General features: G+C 52.2%; 1 protein-coding gene across 1 annotated transcript in view; it reads right to left on the bottom strand.

Annotated features, from left to right (window-relative positions):
- The window catches only part of ANOS1 (anosmin 1), a 175,514-nt gene that overhangs the window by 95,282 nt on the left and 63,858 nt on the right, over nucleotides 1–16,374 (bottom strand). The window lies entirely within an intron of this gene.

Here is a 16,374-nt window from a genome sequence, read left to right as displayed (position 1 = left end):
ATTTATTTGACAGGCAGAGATTGCAAGCAAGCAGAGAGACAGGAAGAGAAAAAAGGGGGATGCAGGCTCCCCGCCGAGCAGAGAGCCTGATGCGGGGCTCGATCCCAGGACCCTGAGACCATGAGCTGAGCCAAAGGCAGAGGCTTAACCCACTGAGCCACTCAGGCGCCCCTCACACATACTTTTGAAATGCAATGCTTTCACCACAAAACATCACGCTCCTCCACGTGCAAGTCAAGGTTGCTCCAGAAGTGCAACGGGACAGAACTGTGACAGGGAGGGACGGGCCACCTCGTGTCAGTGGAGGGGAGCCAACGTGTCCGGCCGTCCAGCCGCAGGAGGAATGTCCGTGCTCCCGGAATCCGAAAGGTGAACCAAACAAGCGCTGCGCAGATGCGGACTCGGATCTGGACTGTGGGCTTTCCTAAAGAAAGACTTCCTGTGTGGACCCTCAGATTGCATGAGCGGGACGAGCAGAGCGTCCAGTTAGGTCTGTGTTAATCAGCGACCTTGCCTGACCGATACAGGCCTAGATTCGTGGGACTGCACTTCCTGCTTTTACTGTCCCTGCCTTTTTTTTATATATGTCTTCACTCGCCTTCTGAACGTGTTATCCTTAAGCTCTTTTGTTCTATTCATTTTATAGTCCGTCTCATCCTTCACTTGGAAGTGAAGACACAAAGTCAAGCTCTGCCTAAAACCAGAAAGTCGGGTCTACCTGTTCTGTGTACATTTTTTCTTCTTATACAAGAAGACGGGGGCTGAGGGGCTATACAGAGACACAGAGACGGTCTCTGAATCGGGAAAAGAGGTAGTTTTAAAACTCTCTATGATTTACTGTTTCCAAAGAGACCAGAGGATCTCTGGCTGTGGTTAGGCACTTAGTGTTAGGACAATCTTCTCCTGTGGGAGAAAAGCAAACAACCATGTCTATCACAGATTCTGTATTTTTTTTTCAAATGTCTATACTGCCGAGAGCAATCTATACTTTTAATGCCATTCTGATCAAAATTCCACCGGTATTCTTCAAAGAGCTGGAGCAAATAATCCTAAAATTTGTATGGAATCAGAAGAGACCCCGAATTGCTAAGGAAATGTTGAAAAAGAAAAACAAAACTAGGGCATCACATTACCTGATTTCAAGCTTTACTCCAAAGCTGTGATCACCAAGACAGCATGGTACTGGCATAAAAACAGACACATAGACCAGGGGAACAGAGTAGAGAGCCCAGATATGGACCCTCAACTCTATGGTCAAATAATCTTCGACAAAGCAGGAAAAATACATAGTGGAGAAAAGACAGTCTCTTCAATAAATGGTGCTGGGAAAACTGGACAGCTATATGTAGAAGAATGAAACTCGACCATTCTCTTACACCATACACAAAGATAGACTCGAAATGGATAAAAGATTTTGTAATTTTTGAAGTTAATAATAAAGCAGAAAGGAAATGCTGGCGAGTTCAGGAACCACACTAATAAGCACGGGACACTCAAGGAAGCCATCTCCAGACCCGTGCACGTGAGTTTTGTAGGCCTCCTGAGTTGGAAAGCTGCTGCTGGGGTCTCCAGTACTTTCCGACTTAGAGAGACGTCCCACTGCTCAGCACGCACACAAACGGGAGCCCCAAGACACATTTTCCATCTATACTTGGCTACCATAGAAAACTTTGTATCTTTCGTAGGTTGCATCATACTTTTAAGAGACTATTTCGCACAGCATTGGCAGACTCTAACGAGGTCGAGGCCGAGGGCCTGAGCCCCACGGGGCACCACCGGCCGTACAGAGAAAGCCGTTCCAGCACGAGAGGCGGTCTGAGCGGGCCGCTGGTAAGAAAGGCGCTGTGCGCCTCGCGGAAACAGCCGGGGGTTCTCAGCCATGACACTAGTGACGTCTGGGGTGGGATAAATCTGTTCAGGAACGGTCCCGTGTGTTGTAGATGTTAGTGGCATACTCAGCCTCTCCCTCATGAACACCGGTGGCCTCGCCATCCCCCCGAGAATGGGCATGTCCCCAAACATGGCCAAACGTCCCCAGTTAGGAACCAGTGAAACAGGACAAGACCCTGAACATGATAAATAAGTGGGAAACCGTCACCAGCCGGGAAGAGACTCAGGGCCGCTGTGCCGAGGCTGAATCAGAGCCCTTGTGTCCATGATGTGGGTTTCTCTGTAATGGAATCCAGACTAACACGGGGCCATGAGGCTAAAACGAGAGGCCAGAACAGAAGTCATTCATTACAATGGTTCAAAGGATGAGAGAAAAGAGGAAGTAAAACAAATAAGAATTATAAGACTTGAAAATACTTTAGGGTTTCCAAAGTATGTCCACAAATCAACATGGCTTTGAACGCTATTTCTGTGGGAGTTTCGCAATATTCCTGCAAAAACAACTCAAATCTGTTAGCTCTTTAGCGAACAGGATGTCTCTAGCTAGAAGCTATTTTAGAGGTACTTTCTCTCTCAGATCTAAACAGTCGGCAAATAGAAATACTGTGTTCAACCTCCTTGAGGAAAAACCAAGGCTTCCAAGAAGATGAATGACAGAGGAGAGAATGAATTATCTCACGACTGAAATTCTCTCGTTAAACTCTCTCTTTTTTTTTTTTTTTTAAGATTTATTTATTTGACAGACAGAGATCACAAGTAGGCAGAGAGAGAGGAGGAAGCAGGCTCCCTGCTGAGCAGAGAGCCCGATGCGGGACTCGATCCCAGGACCCTGAGATCATGACCTGAGCCGAAGGCAGCAACTTAACCCACTGAGCCACCCAGGCGTCCTGGTTAAACTCTTCTGAGCCAAATGAGCCCCTTCAATGCATACATTTTGACTTTATCACATTTCAAACACTGGGGCCCGCTCTTCTCAGCTGAGCCGTCTCAGTGGGAACAGCAAACACCAAAACTTCCCATAAAGCATCCGACACCCAGAGAAGCTCATCAGGTTGTAATGATGTGACACACTGAGAGATGGGACAATTAAAATTCTTCTCAGATCAATCCTCACAGTGAAACATAATTTATATGCCTCTAACGTACACTAGATAGTACATAAAAACAGAATAATTATAAAAAAAGATCATTTATAACAAATAAAATGAATTTAATCAGATTACCCGCTAAAAAGAAACAACCCAATAAGCATTCAGAATAAGTAATTTAGCCATAATTCTGGAATCTAAAATAAGCAGAATAACTCAAAATAGGCCAATATTTTTTTCAAAATAGGCCCATTTTTAACAATAATGCTACACCTAACCAAGCGCAAGAATAAAAATTCACTAATACATAACTACATTCTTTATATTTTGACCAAAGATGGTCCCTTCATAAAACGAAAGAACCAGAGACATTTGTTCCTCTACTTATATTCAGTAACCATATTATTTTTAAAAATATTACAATGACTCTGCAAAGTCCAGATACGTTAGTAAACAGTTTTGACATCTATAAGCTCGTTTCCTTTTTAATGTCTTGTGTGTCTGTTCTTTCTCTGGAGGCTGCGGTGGAGGACGTGCGCATACGGAACGCCCAGGGGCCCCACGCGGAGAGGGTCAGGGACATGGACCGTTGCTGTTGCATCTTCAGCGCGGAGAGGTGACGCAGAGGTGGCAGCCCCACGGCGGCGCGGACGTGTGCTGTGACGGCTGTGGTGCAGGAAGGTTTCAGGACGCGAGCACCCGTGAGGCGAGCACCCCCCTGCCCTGGGCTCCCTGCGCTCCCTGCGCTCCGCGGGGGGACCCCTGAAGTCCGTCAGCGCCCGGAGTGTCCACAAACGGGCGCGTCTGTCGCTCCAAGACACGTCGTGAAGTGCAAAACCGAAACGGTCCCTGCATCTCTCAGGGGAAGAGGCAGATCCAGGCGGGTCTCTGGGACCAGCACAGAGAAGACAAAACGCAAGCACCGGGCAGCCGGGAGCAAGCGTCGGGAGGGCCTGCAGGAGGCCGTGTCTTGCTGGGGACGCTGCGGCCGGGGCGGCCTGCACGGTGGCCTGAGGGCAGCACGTGTGCATCACACGACAGCCGGACCGAAGACACAGCCCAGCACGTGGCCGCCGCACTCGGCCGAGCCCCGCGCACGCCCCCTCCGGTCCCGGGGTCTTCCTGGCCCCATGAGAGCACATCTGCCAGAGCCCCGCCGCCTCCCCCAGCCCGTCTGTGCCATAGCCCTCCGGCCCCCTGCTCTCGCCCACACCAAGCCCAGACTCTGTCCACGCGACGCCCTCGGGGACAGCCTGCCCGGGAGGGAGGCCCTTGAGGAGGGAGCATGGCAGTCCCACGCCACCCTCCTCCGGCTGTACGAGCCCAAGTCCGCAAGCTAGAACCCGTCCTGGCCAAGAACGGCCCCGCCGAGGTCTGCCAGCACGACGGCGCCCCGGGAGCCCCAGCAGCCGCACCTTCCCCCCGCAGCCGGCCTCCCCGCAGGCGGATAGAGCTCCCCGGGGAGCCGGTTGGGCAGGGAGTGCAGGCCCCGAAGGACGTCCTCGCAAGATGCTCAGGGACAGAACCAGCAGCTTCACGTTTCCGCCGCTTTCCTTACGGAGGTACGTTTCTGCTCAACACGCCTCAGCCACACGCTTCTTAAAACCAATGCAAACAGGCTTCGTTTCTGGCAAAGGGTCGGCCGAGTGTTGGGTTCGGCCGCTGCCCGGGCAGGCTGCAGCCCCTTGTGCAGGCCGCGCCGTTCCCCAGAGGCTGCGGGTGTGCCAGGTCGCCCCTAGGCGCTCTCCGGGCGGCTACAGGGACCCTGCGACCTTGTGGCCTCGTGACGCGCCAGGTTGTGTCTGCGGGTGGGCTTCCGGGGGCCCCTTAGGAGCACAGCCCTACAGGCCTGTCGGGTCGCCAGGGAAAGGCGAGTGTGAATCAGACAGTGTAAACCGCTTGCATTCGAGGGAAAAGCCTGGTCAGAATTTAGAGCCGCATGGAACCAGAACCAGCGCAGGGATGACCAAGCAGAGAGCAGAACCCGGGGGTGGGGGACACACTGCCACGCGGCAGGCCAGCGGTGGGGCCTAACACACCGGGAAGCTGTCCTTTGCGTAACCAGGCTGGAGCAGGCCGCAGACTCGGCGTTGCAGGAGGGGTGTAGACAGGGGGAGGGACCCCATTTGCAGTCCCGGAGGGAGAACTGCGCGAACCCCGTCTCAAAAGGAGTCCAGGCTGGACAGAACTAGTTTATCAATGAAAGACGTTTCAAAGCCTTAAAGAAAAATTACTAATGCCCATTGCTAATTAATCATTCTACAGATTCTCATGCAAATGCTCTTTGGGTGGCTTTGATCCGCGCTGACACCTGAAAGAAAGCGCACAGTGTCTGCCGGCGGGACAGAGACTGGGAAGGAACGGGGCCTGGGAGAACACGGGGCCCTGCGCCCGAGACCCTGGGAACGGCCGGGCCGCGTGCGCGGGACGGCCCAGCCGCAGAGAGCAGGGCCGCGTCCCCGCCTGTCCGGGGACTCAGACAGGGCACCTTGCTGGCCCCACACCTTGCAGTCCACGAAACGCATGCCCTGCTCCCAAGCAGATGGCCTTCCCAGGCCCTCCTCTTAAAACCAATGCAAATAGACTCCCGGCACTCGCTAACGCCCCATGCATGAAAAGGAAGCAGAATATGTTAAGGCCCCAAAGAACTGGGTAGAAAACCTTCAAAAGAAGTAGCCGGAGACTGGCAGAGGAAGGGACCTATCACCTCGTTGATGAGGGAAAGAAAAGATGGAGGAAAATCACAGAGAAGCCTCATTTCAGAGCAATATTCTCATGCAACGGGCAACCAGGGGGATCAACCCCGATGTTTTCACGGGATTTAGAACGGAAGCGCCTCTGCTTTGCGGAATTCTCCAGCGAGTGCACTAAAAACCATTTAAGAGGATATTAAATCAAGAAACAAGTCCCTAAATTGCGACTTCTCCACCGGCTTCCACAAAGCCACACAACGGGACACAAGTGGGAAGCCGTGCACACACAACGAGGCCGACCGCTGGCTTTCGTGCCTGCGTCCAGCAAACGCCTGTCGAACCCGTGGGTTGGCTGGAACCCCACTTTGTCCCTGCCGTTTCCATCACCGGGACCGACCACAGGGATCAGAGGTCCTGTCGCAGGATGAAACTCCTCCCCGGGGCACGTCGTTTGCACGGCAGCTCGAGAGAACGGGAGGTCCTGAGCGCAGTCAGTCTTTGACTTCTGTGTTTAGGAATGACGGAAAATGACACACGTGTACATAAAAACATAGGGAAATAACCTGAACTGGGGGTCAATGAGAAGAAATGAGGGAAATCATGACGCGTCTATCAAACTGTGCTGCCCACTGGCCTCGGCCCTCACTGGAAGGAGACCACGAGTCCTGGTCTGCGCGATCTAGCCCGCAGAAGAGCTTCCTCCGTCCGCACAACTCAAGGATACGTCCGTGAAAGGCAAGGACGTCTCTGGGGAACCAAAGCTTCCTAACACGAATACCAAAGACAATCCACTTCCCAAGCTCAGAAAAACCACGTTCTACTAATGGAGCGGACTCAAGAGTGACTTCGCGGTGAAGGGGTTCGCAGGATTCCCAGGGCCCCTTTGGGAGGCATGTTGCACGCAAGGGTAGCATCTCAGCAAAGCACACTCAACACCCTCAATTCTGAAGGACCCACAGTCTAGGAGGGCGTAACCTATCCTTTGCCCGGCTGGATGTGGCCAGCCTTCGGCCCACTGAGAACACTCGGGGTACGTGACGCTAGTTTGTTTCTGTCAGGCTGATCTTTCTCACGGGCTCCTCTGGGCGTTGTACGGGTTAAGTTTGGTGATTCTGAGGTGGAAGAGAGAAGAAACGGCTCAGCCGATGGCTAGCCCCGAGTGGACGTCTGCAAACGCACCGTCACGCTGCCGGGATGCCACCCTCCGGGGATGGAGAGGAAGTGCCGGCGGAGACCCTTACTGTCTCCCCCAGATCACGGCTACGTGTTGCGAATACATAAGATGCTGAGCGGTGGCCTTTTGCAAAAAGAAACCTCTTTTTTCCCAAGCCCACCTCCCCCCTCGCGTGCCTCCTTTGTTCCCCATGGCCCTCCTTGGCAACTAGTGCATTTCAGAGATGACCCTCTAGAGGGGCTCCGGGATGGCTCAGTAGGTTAAGCATCAGCCGGCGGCTCAGCTCACGATCCTGCTACTGAGCCTGCTTCTCCCTTTCCCTCTGCTGCTTCCCCTGCTTCTGCTTTCTCTTGCTCCCTCTCAAATACATAAATAAAATATTAAAAAAAAAAAAAAGAAAGAAAGAAAATTGGTTCCTGTGTCTTCATGCATTGCCTACACTAGAATGTAGTTCTACAAGGACCTGAAATGGGTCTACTTTTTCATTTTGGTATGCCTGGAGTCCATACCGGGCTTTGGCACCCAATAGGTAGTCAAGAAATGTTCCATGCCCTCGTGAAGAGTGAGCGGGAGAACTAGGGAGAAAATGTACACGTGGCTGTAGATAGGAGACCAGCGTCCTTGTTTTCCAGCTGTACAAGCATGGTGCCAGGTGCCAAGGATTCAGAGGTGACCAAAATAGACACGGCTGTAGCCCTCGGGGCATTTTCCAGCTAACTCCTCTGGCTCGGACACTGAGTGGGATGAAAGTCGTGGCTTTCCAGGTCAGCTTCAGCTCAGACCTTGTCTCTGACCTCACTTTGTCTCCTAGCCACGCAGCCTCAGCCAGAGCTCATTGCTTTGCTGCCCACATCACGCCCCTCGTCCTTGGAGCTGGACCCTGTGTCTTGTCTTCCCTTGGTGGCTGACTTCCCTCCGCCGCTGACGACAGCCTACCGCTGCGGTACGTCTCTATCCACAGACCATATTTATATCCAAGGGCAGTCAATGACATTGAACACAACCCCCTTCCCTCCTCAAAATAAGTCTGGGCTCGATGACTAGGAATTGTTAGTTCCATGAAAAAGCCAATAAACTGTGGTCTTGTTGAAGGTCTACTTTTATTCCATGTATGCGAAGAGATATTTACCCCTGCAACCAAAAGTTATTTCTGATCTTTGGCTAAGGACGTGCCATGATGGGGACTAAAAAAAAAAGTTCTTATTCATCCCACAAGATTTTACATTTTCTGATGCTTGCCGGTATCTCCACTGAATACACTCAGTGTAGGAATTGGAGGAGATTTTTAGAAATTAAACGTTATGCACACGTCCAGTAGCAAACTGCATATTCACGGCCTCAGTATGTTTACAAGCCCTAAGAGGACGCCAGGAGATACCCACCTCCTCCACGTTGTCTTGTGGGTAAAGAGGCACGCAGCGGAACGCCGTGGAAAACAGGCACCCTTAACCCACAACTGTATTCCAGTCGTGCTGAGGACACAAACCGTGTGTTGACTCCATATGTACACACGGCATCGCAGAGGACAGTGGCTCTTCAACGGTCGGCCCTCACTCTGTATTTGTCAAAACCGCCGGACTTCGAAGGCCTGGAGAGGGATATGTGCCAGAGTGGGCAGAGCAGACACGAGATTTGGTGTACAGCAAGTTAAAAGCATTTTTTTTTATAAAGATTTATTTGTTTGCGAGCATGAGCAGGAGGGACCGAGGGAGAGGGAGTGTCAAGGAGACTCTGTACCAAGTGTGGAACCTGACTCGGGGCTTGATCCCACAGCTCCGAGACCATGACCGGAGCCAAAACCAAGAGCCAGCTCCGTCATCCAGGGCCCTGCCACCAGGCTCCCACACATGAAAAGCATCTCAAAAGAGCCTGTGACAGTACTGGACGGACCACCCTGGCGAGAAACTGGAAGGGACCAGATAGATCTTGTTTCCTCGGGCTGCCAAGACCAAGAGCCACAGACCAGACCGCGGGAACAACAGACACGTGCTCTGTCTCAGCTCTGTCCTCGGTGCGTAGACACAGTCTCTCGCTGTGCCCTCGAAGGTCGTCCCTCTGACCGTGCCTGGGCCTCCATCTCCTCCCCAGACGAGGTCGGCGTTCATGCAAAGGTTTAGGAAGCATAAAACCAGCTCAACGGCAACGGGGCTCTGGGGAGACGGCAGCCGTCCCTCGGGATCACGACCCATCCGAACGGCCCGATTCTACCTTACGTATCCCTTGAGTGACCTGGAGTCCAAACAGTCACTTTCTGAGCTGCGGACGGTGACCGCTTCAGACTGTAAACCACACGGAGGGCACAGTTCAGCCCAAGCAGTAGAATTTTGGGATTTCTACTACTGGCTTGACTTTAATAAAGGATTGGCTCTGACTGAAAACACTTCAACAGCACGAAGTTGAGCACAAATCAGAACGACCGCACTGACGCTCCCGCAAAGCTTGATATGAAAGTAACCTTTCGGGGGCGGCCTGCTGTCTCTGTCGGGAGAGCGTGCAATGCTGGATCTCGGGGTTGTTAAGTTCGAGCTCCACAATGGATGGAGAGATTAATTAAAAATAAAATAAAATCTTAGGGATGTCTGGGGGGCTCTATCGGTGAAGCATCTGCCTTTGGCTCAGGATAGGATCCTGGGGTCCTGGGATTGAGATCCATGTCTGCTCCCCTGCTCCGCGGGGAGCCTGCTTCTCCCTCTGCCTGCTGCTCCCCCTGCTTGTGCGTATGCTTTCTCTCTCTCACTCTCTGACAATAAATAAAATCTTTTTAAAGTTTTTTAAATAAAAAATGAAATCTTAAAGTAACCTTTATGTCTCTTCCACAAACCTCTCCCCTCTGTCTTAGTCTTCAGCTTCAGGAACCCAGCAGCACCCTGAAAACACGGGGAAGGAGGCTGACGGCCATCGGCTAGCTCCTGTATTTCCCTATAAAACACCGCAGCCCCTTCCTCCAGGAAGGCCTGCGGTTTTTGGAAGGCTGTGCCTGCTGCAGCCTCCCTTGCCGGGCAAAGCGATAAACCAATTATTCCTCATTATCCCACACTCTGTCTTCGCATTCTACTTTGGCTCCGAAGCACAGACGTCGGTTTTTGACGTGACCATAAGTTGAAAAGCCGGCATGAACCAGGAGTGGCCGCTGCCCCAGTGAAGGTAATAAAAGCCTCGTCCCCACAGCCCCCACGTGGCCAGCGCGCCCGACCTCAGCGGACTGCTCAGGCTTGGACACAACGGGCCACCACCCCATCAGCAGGGCTGCCTCAGAGAGCAGCACAGACTGGCACATCCGGGCTCCCGGCCGCCCCCTGCAGCGGAGAGGCAAGGACCGTCACATTCCGAGGGGTCGCACATCAGGAAAGGGGCAGACCCTCTTGGAGAAGCTCCGTGACAGTTCAAAGCAGTCATCGGAAATGGAGCAGACGGGAGGCAACGTAAAAGCCATGCTGAGCGAAGACAAATCAATGAAGCCAACACCATAAACAAGCGCTAAGCGACCCTTCATTTTTGGTGAATCACAGGAACCTTGTGTGCCCGTGGCTTTTGATTATGTTCAAGGCAGATGCATCTCTGTTTCTGGGGTGGGCAGAGGTCCCCAGAGCCCAAGACTCCACTCCCGGCTCTGCAAGTGAAGCCGGGATCACAGGATTTTTTTTGTCTGCAAATGGCCAGTCGATAGTTTCAGCTGGTGGCTTCGTGAGTGTGCGGTCTCTGCGGCCGACACGGGGCCCGGGTGTGGAAGGCACCACCTGTGATGTAGTGCTTTGCTGGCACCATCTTGAAGTTGTCAGTTTTTAAAAAGGCCTTCATTCCCGTTTTGCACCAGGCCCTACTATAATCCTCAAGTGAGGGATTCTCCTTTCTATGTTAAAAAATAAATCCAGGGGGTACCTGGGTGGCTCAGTTGGTTAAGTGTCTGCTTTTGGCTCAGGTCATGGTCCCTGGGCCCTGGGATGAGCCCCACATTGGGGTCTCTACACAGCAGGAAGCCTGCTTTTCCCTCTCCCTCTATGTCTCCAACAGCCTCTTCCCCTCCTGTCCACCTGGCTTGTGTTCTGTCTCTCACTCTCTCTCTCAAATAAATAAATAAAATCTTTCAAAAAGATCAAAATAAATAAATCCAATATCCTAATTGCTGATGCAATGCACGGTGAGTTGTGTTTTTTTTTTTTAAATACTTGCCATGTTCAAACATATTTGTACCCCCATTAGTGATGGGTTATTTCACTTGGACTTTCCCCATACAACTGGCAATCGGTAAGTATGTATATAAGGCATTTAAATCTATCAATATCTGCATGAGTTTATGGCCACAAACTAGCACAATGACTTGGGGAGATACGTGGATGTGAGATCACCAAACACAGAACCATGTCCCTCGGGAAACAATCACACAGAGCCCTGGTTTGGGGAAGGAGACCCACACGCTTACCAGAGAATTCTGTCCCCACAATGGGATTTGTGGAGCAGTATCCCAGCAAACATTCTCCAGTGATTTTTTTAAAGTAGTTGTTAGTCATTTCTCAGGCAACAATACAGAAACTGTAACCACTGAGAATACATTTGCGCCGAAGCGTGCACGTACACACACGCCCATCACCCTTTCCGATAGGGCTTCATTCGTAAACAGAGTCACCCTACCCCAACCACCTTCATTTACAGCCTCAATTTTTAAAGCCTAAGCTGAACGTCAAGCCTGCTGCCCCCGGAGGTATCTCCTGGTGTGTCCGGAGAAGCTCTCCCAGATGGTAAATTCTCGGCAGGTGAGAGCACCCCAAGGAAAGCAGGCGCTGGCCTTCCTCTGTGATGCTCTCACAGGCTTATTCCCTTTCTGTTCTTCTCCAGCACCGTCTACCTCTGCACAGAACTCCACGTCTGTCACTCTGGGGACACATTCTCCAAGACGACGTAGGCAAGTATTTTTAGGCATGCTATCTCACATGGTCCTTTCTGGTAACTGCCACACCAGCGACAACATGAACCGAGGAAGGGCATGTTCGCGGGGCTTCTTGGAGAGATGCCCGCTTGCAGATACGGGGCAAAGCGATAAGAACGGGGGCCTGGGACATCTTTCTGGGCCAGAAATTTCAGAAGGGCCCAAAACGTTCCAGCGCAAGTCAGAAGGATGTAGAATGGGGCTGAAGACGCTCCAACTCCCTCTCCTGGACCAAACTCTAGACAGGCTCCACCGCGCTCTCTCTTGACGAGGTCCCATTCCCGGGCCTGTCCCCAACAGCCCATCTTAGCAAGAATCCTGCCGGGTCAGTTTAGCAGAACCTGCACTGGCCATCTGGTCGCCTTCAATAACTGGTCCAGTTCCTCCAGCCCCCTACCCACCCACCACCCCGACCCCGGGAGATATCTGATCACCCTACCAGCCTTCAGCAAGAATCCTGTCACGTGGAGGTAGCCAGGGTCCCCCTCCAGGGCTGAGGTTTGCTCTCGGCCATTTTCCTTCCACGGACCCCCGTCCTGCTCCTTGGCTGTAAACCCCCACTCATCCCGGCGGGGTTCTGAGGCGAGCGCCATTCTACGTTGAGCTCGCTTTCCCCCAGTGCAACAGTGGCCCATGGAAAGTACTTTTTCCCGAGCTCTGGTCAGGCTCCGGGGTTCTTTGCAAAATAAGTCAGACTTATCTTGAGCCCACCCTGATACTATGAACAAGAACATGGGAGGGACCGGCGGGCTGGCCCCGCCCACGGTTGGCCCCGCCCACGGTTGGCCCCGCCCACAGCTGCACCTGCACTGGAGCTAGTCCCAGTCCCAGGTACATCCCAAGCACCACTGCCAAGTTTTCCTCCTAACAAAGAGTTTCCTGTTCCTGGGAAAAGACTGGAAGGAGATGCCACCAAATGTCAACACGGGACTAGCTCAACGAGGGGTGGCAGTTTTTGTTCCCTTTCTGTACGTATCTCTTTAATGATCATTTTAAGACATCTGTACCCACCACTGGGCTGGAACTCAGAACCCCGAGATCAAGGGTCGCATGCTCCACAGACAGAGCCCACCGCCCCCCGACACACATATTTCTGAAGGGGTGTGTATTGTCTTGATCAGGGAAGTAGCATTTTTTCTACTATGCACTCACTAGGGCAACTATTGAACTTTGAAACACTGAATGCCTTTTTTTAAAAATTTTATTTATTTATTTGACAGAGAGAGATCACAAGTAGGCAGAGAGGCAGGCAGAGAGAGAGAGGAGGAAGCAGGTTCCCTGCTGTGCAGAGAGCCTGATGCAGGGCTTGATTCCAGGACCCTGGGACCATGACCTGAGCCGAAGGCAGAGGCTTTAACCCACTGAGCCATCCAGGCGCCTCCTGAATTATGCCTTCTTGAACCTACCCAAAAAGGATGTGGATATCTGAGGTCCTGAAGGTCTGGGAAGCCCATTCATGTAAATGTTTAAAAAACACGATCCTCGGAGTTACCAGTATTAGAAAATGAAGCGGTCGCTTAACTGGACCCTCAAAATACTGAAGCAGGTAGGCAACTGTGGCAAAATTTACTGCGCTGATTCTGGGAAAGCTGATGATTTTTGATGATAATCCTTAACCTTGAAAACACTGACATTCCTTTTATCCAACACACGCAAACACATTCCACAAAAAGTGACAAAGAGAGAGAGAAACAGAGAGAGACGAATGAAGGAAGGATGTATCGGAGGGAGGTTGGGCACCCAGGCAGGCAGGCACCACGGAAAAAAGATCCCCAAATTCAAACTCGAGGTAGACTCTGAGATGTCCTAAACAAGTATTTGTTCCTATTTAACAGATTTTATTTCTAAAAAATATTTTAAGTCATCTCCACAGCCAGCATGGCTGTGGAACTGGCTCACAGCCTCAAGATCGAGTCCTGCGCTCCACCAGCCGGGCCAGCCAGGCGCCCTCCCATTTAACCAACCTTCAAGATTAAAATGCAGAATATACGGACGCAAAGGAAATCAGGAAAGGTTGAGAAGGTTATTTTTCAGTGAGCTTCAAACCAGTATTAGGGGATGTTTGCCTGCATCCAACATGCTTTGATTAAAACAAAAACAACAACAAAAAAAACTAAATAAAGCTGCTACTGTGACCCAAGGGGAAATTGTTTCCCTGTTTCTGTCTGTCTCTCTCTCATACACAGACACACACACACACACACACACACACACAATGGAGTTCAAAAAATTTTCAAGTTTTAACTTTTAGCGTCTTATTGCCTCATTCCAGTTGGTCACGGTGGAATTTAGGAAGGCTGAGTTTCTATATCCCAAATGCAAAAGATAGAATCTATGACCGGTTAAGACCCTTCAAAGGAAACACTCGATATTCTCCAATGTCCAAGAAGCAGAAGAGGAAAAACCGGTTTTGTGCTCAGCTAAACGGCAGTGTGTACCGAGGACAGGGAGATTGACATCACTTGTGAAAAGTTTGTATCTCCTCCCAGTATCCGGACTTCTTGATAGCTGGAAAATTCGAGCCTCGCCCCCACTCAGTTCACCTCATGGGCCCTGGGATGAGGTCCAGGGATACCCGACAGCCGACAGCCTGGCCTCATGCGAGCAAACCACGCTCGCTCTCCCCACCCCAAACAACCGTGCCGAGTGCCAGCAGCAGGAGCCATCTGGGACAAAACCCATCCTACTCGAGGCCGAGTGGACTCTTGAGAACAGAGAGCCCAGCCCTCACCGATGGCCTTGGGCCAAACACTGCAGAAATAGTGCAGAAATTATCAACTGCGTCCACAGCCCGTCACCCAGCCCTACCCCGTCGTCCTATGGGTCCGTGTTGCTGAAACCTACCCTTAAAATTCTAGGACGCAGCGAACAAAATTCAAGTCTACAGCGGGGAGAAAAATGAGTTCACATTTACTTTACAGGAGAGTCCAGCCTTCCCGCGCCGCACTAATGAAACTCCTCTCTAATGTCACGCAGGTCTTAGAAGAACATCAGTCACCCTTCGCCTTAGAGAAAAACCCAGGAGAGCTTCTCATCCAATCACTTCACTTTTCAAACAGAAAATGAGAGTTCTGGAGCATGGACAGGACCGCAGGACGGGGCTTACCCAGCAAGCGGGAGACACAGAGGTCCCCACCCTCGTCCACGTCAGTGCACCATGAGGTCAGGCTGACACAGCATCATTAGGGAAATGCGGGGTTTCTAGGTGGCGGGCGGGGGGAGCAAGTGAAGGGATTTAGTTGCGAATGACCAGAAAGGACCAACCAGTTATTAAAGGCCGTCCCCGGAGTGTGGTCTGGGCTGCGGGGAGAAGACTGAGGTAAGAAGGAAGAGGAAGACAGGGGACAGGAGAACAGGGGCGGGTGGAAGGTCAGAGCATGCCCTGTGGAGACGGGGGTCCTGGGTCCAGACTCCGTCCCTCCTAGATTCCCCGCGCGCCGCACAAGGGAAAGAAGAGGAACTTCCGCGTTGGACTGTAATGGGGTCCGAGAGGGTTGATCCCTGCAAAGCGCCCGCAGCCGCCAGGCGCACCGTCAGGGCTACGGAGTTACCGGAACCATAACGATGAGAGAGTCCATGTCCCTGGCAGCAGAACGGGTATTATCCGCCAAGGTGCAGGACGTCAGCTTCTAGAGCAACACCAACCCACGGAAGGTGAATCAACTTTGTGGGAACTTTCCGCTGGCTGGATTCCAACATTGGCGTCCGAGAGCTCTGGGTTGAGGCAGGAGCAGCACAGCACCAAAAAGGTGTGGCTGGGGTTAGGGGGGTGGGCGGCGACTGCGCGGTGACTGGGCGGTGACTGGGTGGCGCCGTCGGGTTCAGTGGCGGAGTCCTAATCTCAGCTCAGGTCTTGATCTCAGCGACCTCGGTTCAGGCCGTGCACTGGGCTCCCTGCTGGGCATGGAGACTACTTGAATAATCATAATAAAAAATAAAAGACCCAGCTGGGGGGAAAGGTAAGAGCAGGACATGGGGAAGGGTGGTCCCAGGGTACATACTTCCCAGTGTGAGACACGTAAGTTCTGACGGTTCCGCGGGATACGTACGGCTAATGCTACGGTCCTGCACACCCGAAGGGGCGAACGGAACAGGTCCACAGTGTCCTCACCACACACACCAACGGGAACCACGTGTCAGCTGCTGTGGGGAACATCTCCCCACAGACCATCTCTGTACTACATTCTCGCACTGGACACTTCAACGGACACAGGGTTCATGTCGATGACATCTCCACGAAGCTGGCGGGCAAAACATCCAGGCTTGGGACCCGTAACAAGTCAGTCCCCTGTCACTGTGTCTCTGGTGCTTCTCCTTGCTTCTCGGTGGTCTTTCTTTGTCTCCGGACAGCTTCTTCCCTGGGGGTCAGCGGAGCAGGACCCGCCTCTCGGTAACTGGAGACGTGTGAATCCGTGTGTGGGAAGTTCAGAGGGGGCGCTCGGCAGCGCCTGCGTCCCTCAGAGGTCTCACAGCGAGTTCTTTCATTGTGGCGACACAGACCACTAACCGCCAAAAGCAAAATGAGGGTGAAAATCCAGAGCGTTTTCTGGCGACAATGAAAAGATCTGTGGTTGTCAGGAGTTTGCAGGGAGGGCGGGACGAGTA

Source organism: Mustela nivalis (genome assembly GCF_964662115.1).
Source record: "Mustela nivalis genome assembly, chromosome: X".
In the NCBI taxonomy this organism is placed as follows: domain Eukaryota; kingdom Metazoa; phylum Chordata; class Mammalia; order Carnivora; family Mustelidae; genus Mustela; species Mustela nivalis.
The sequence above is the reverse complement of the archived record's forward strand: the minus strand, read 5'-3'. Positions and strand labels throughout refer to the sequence as shown.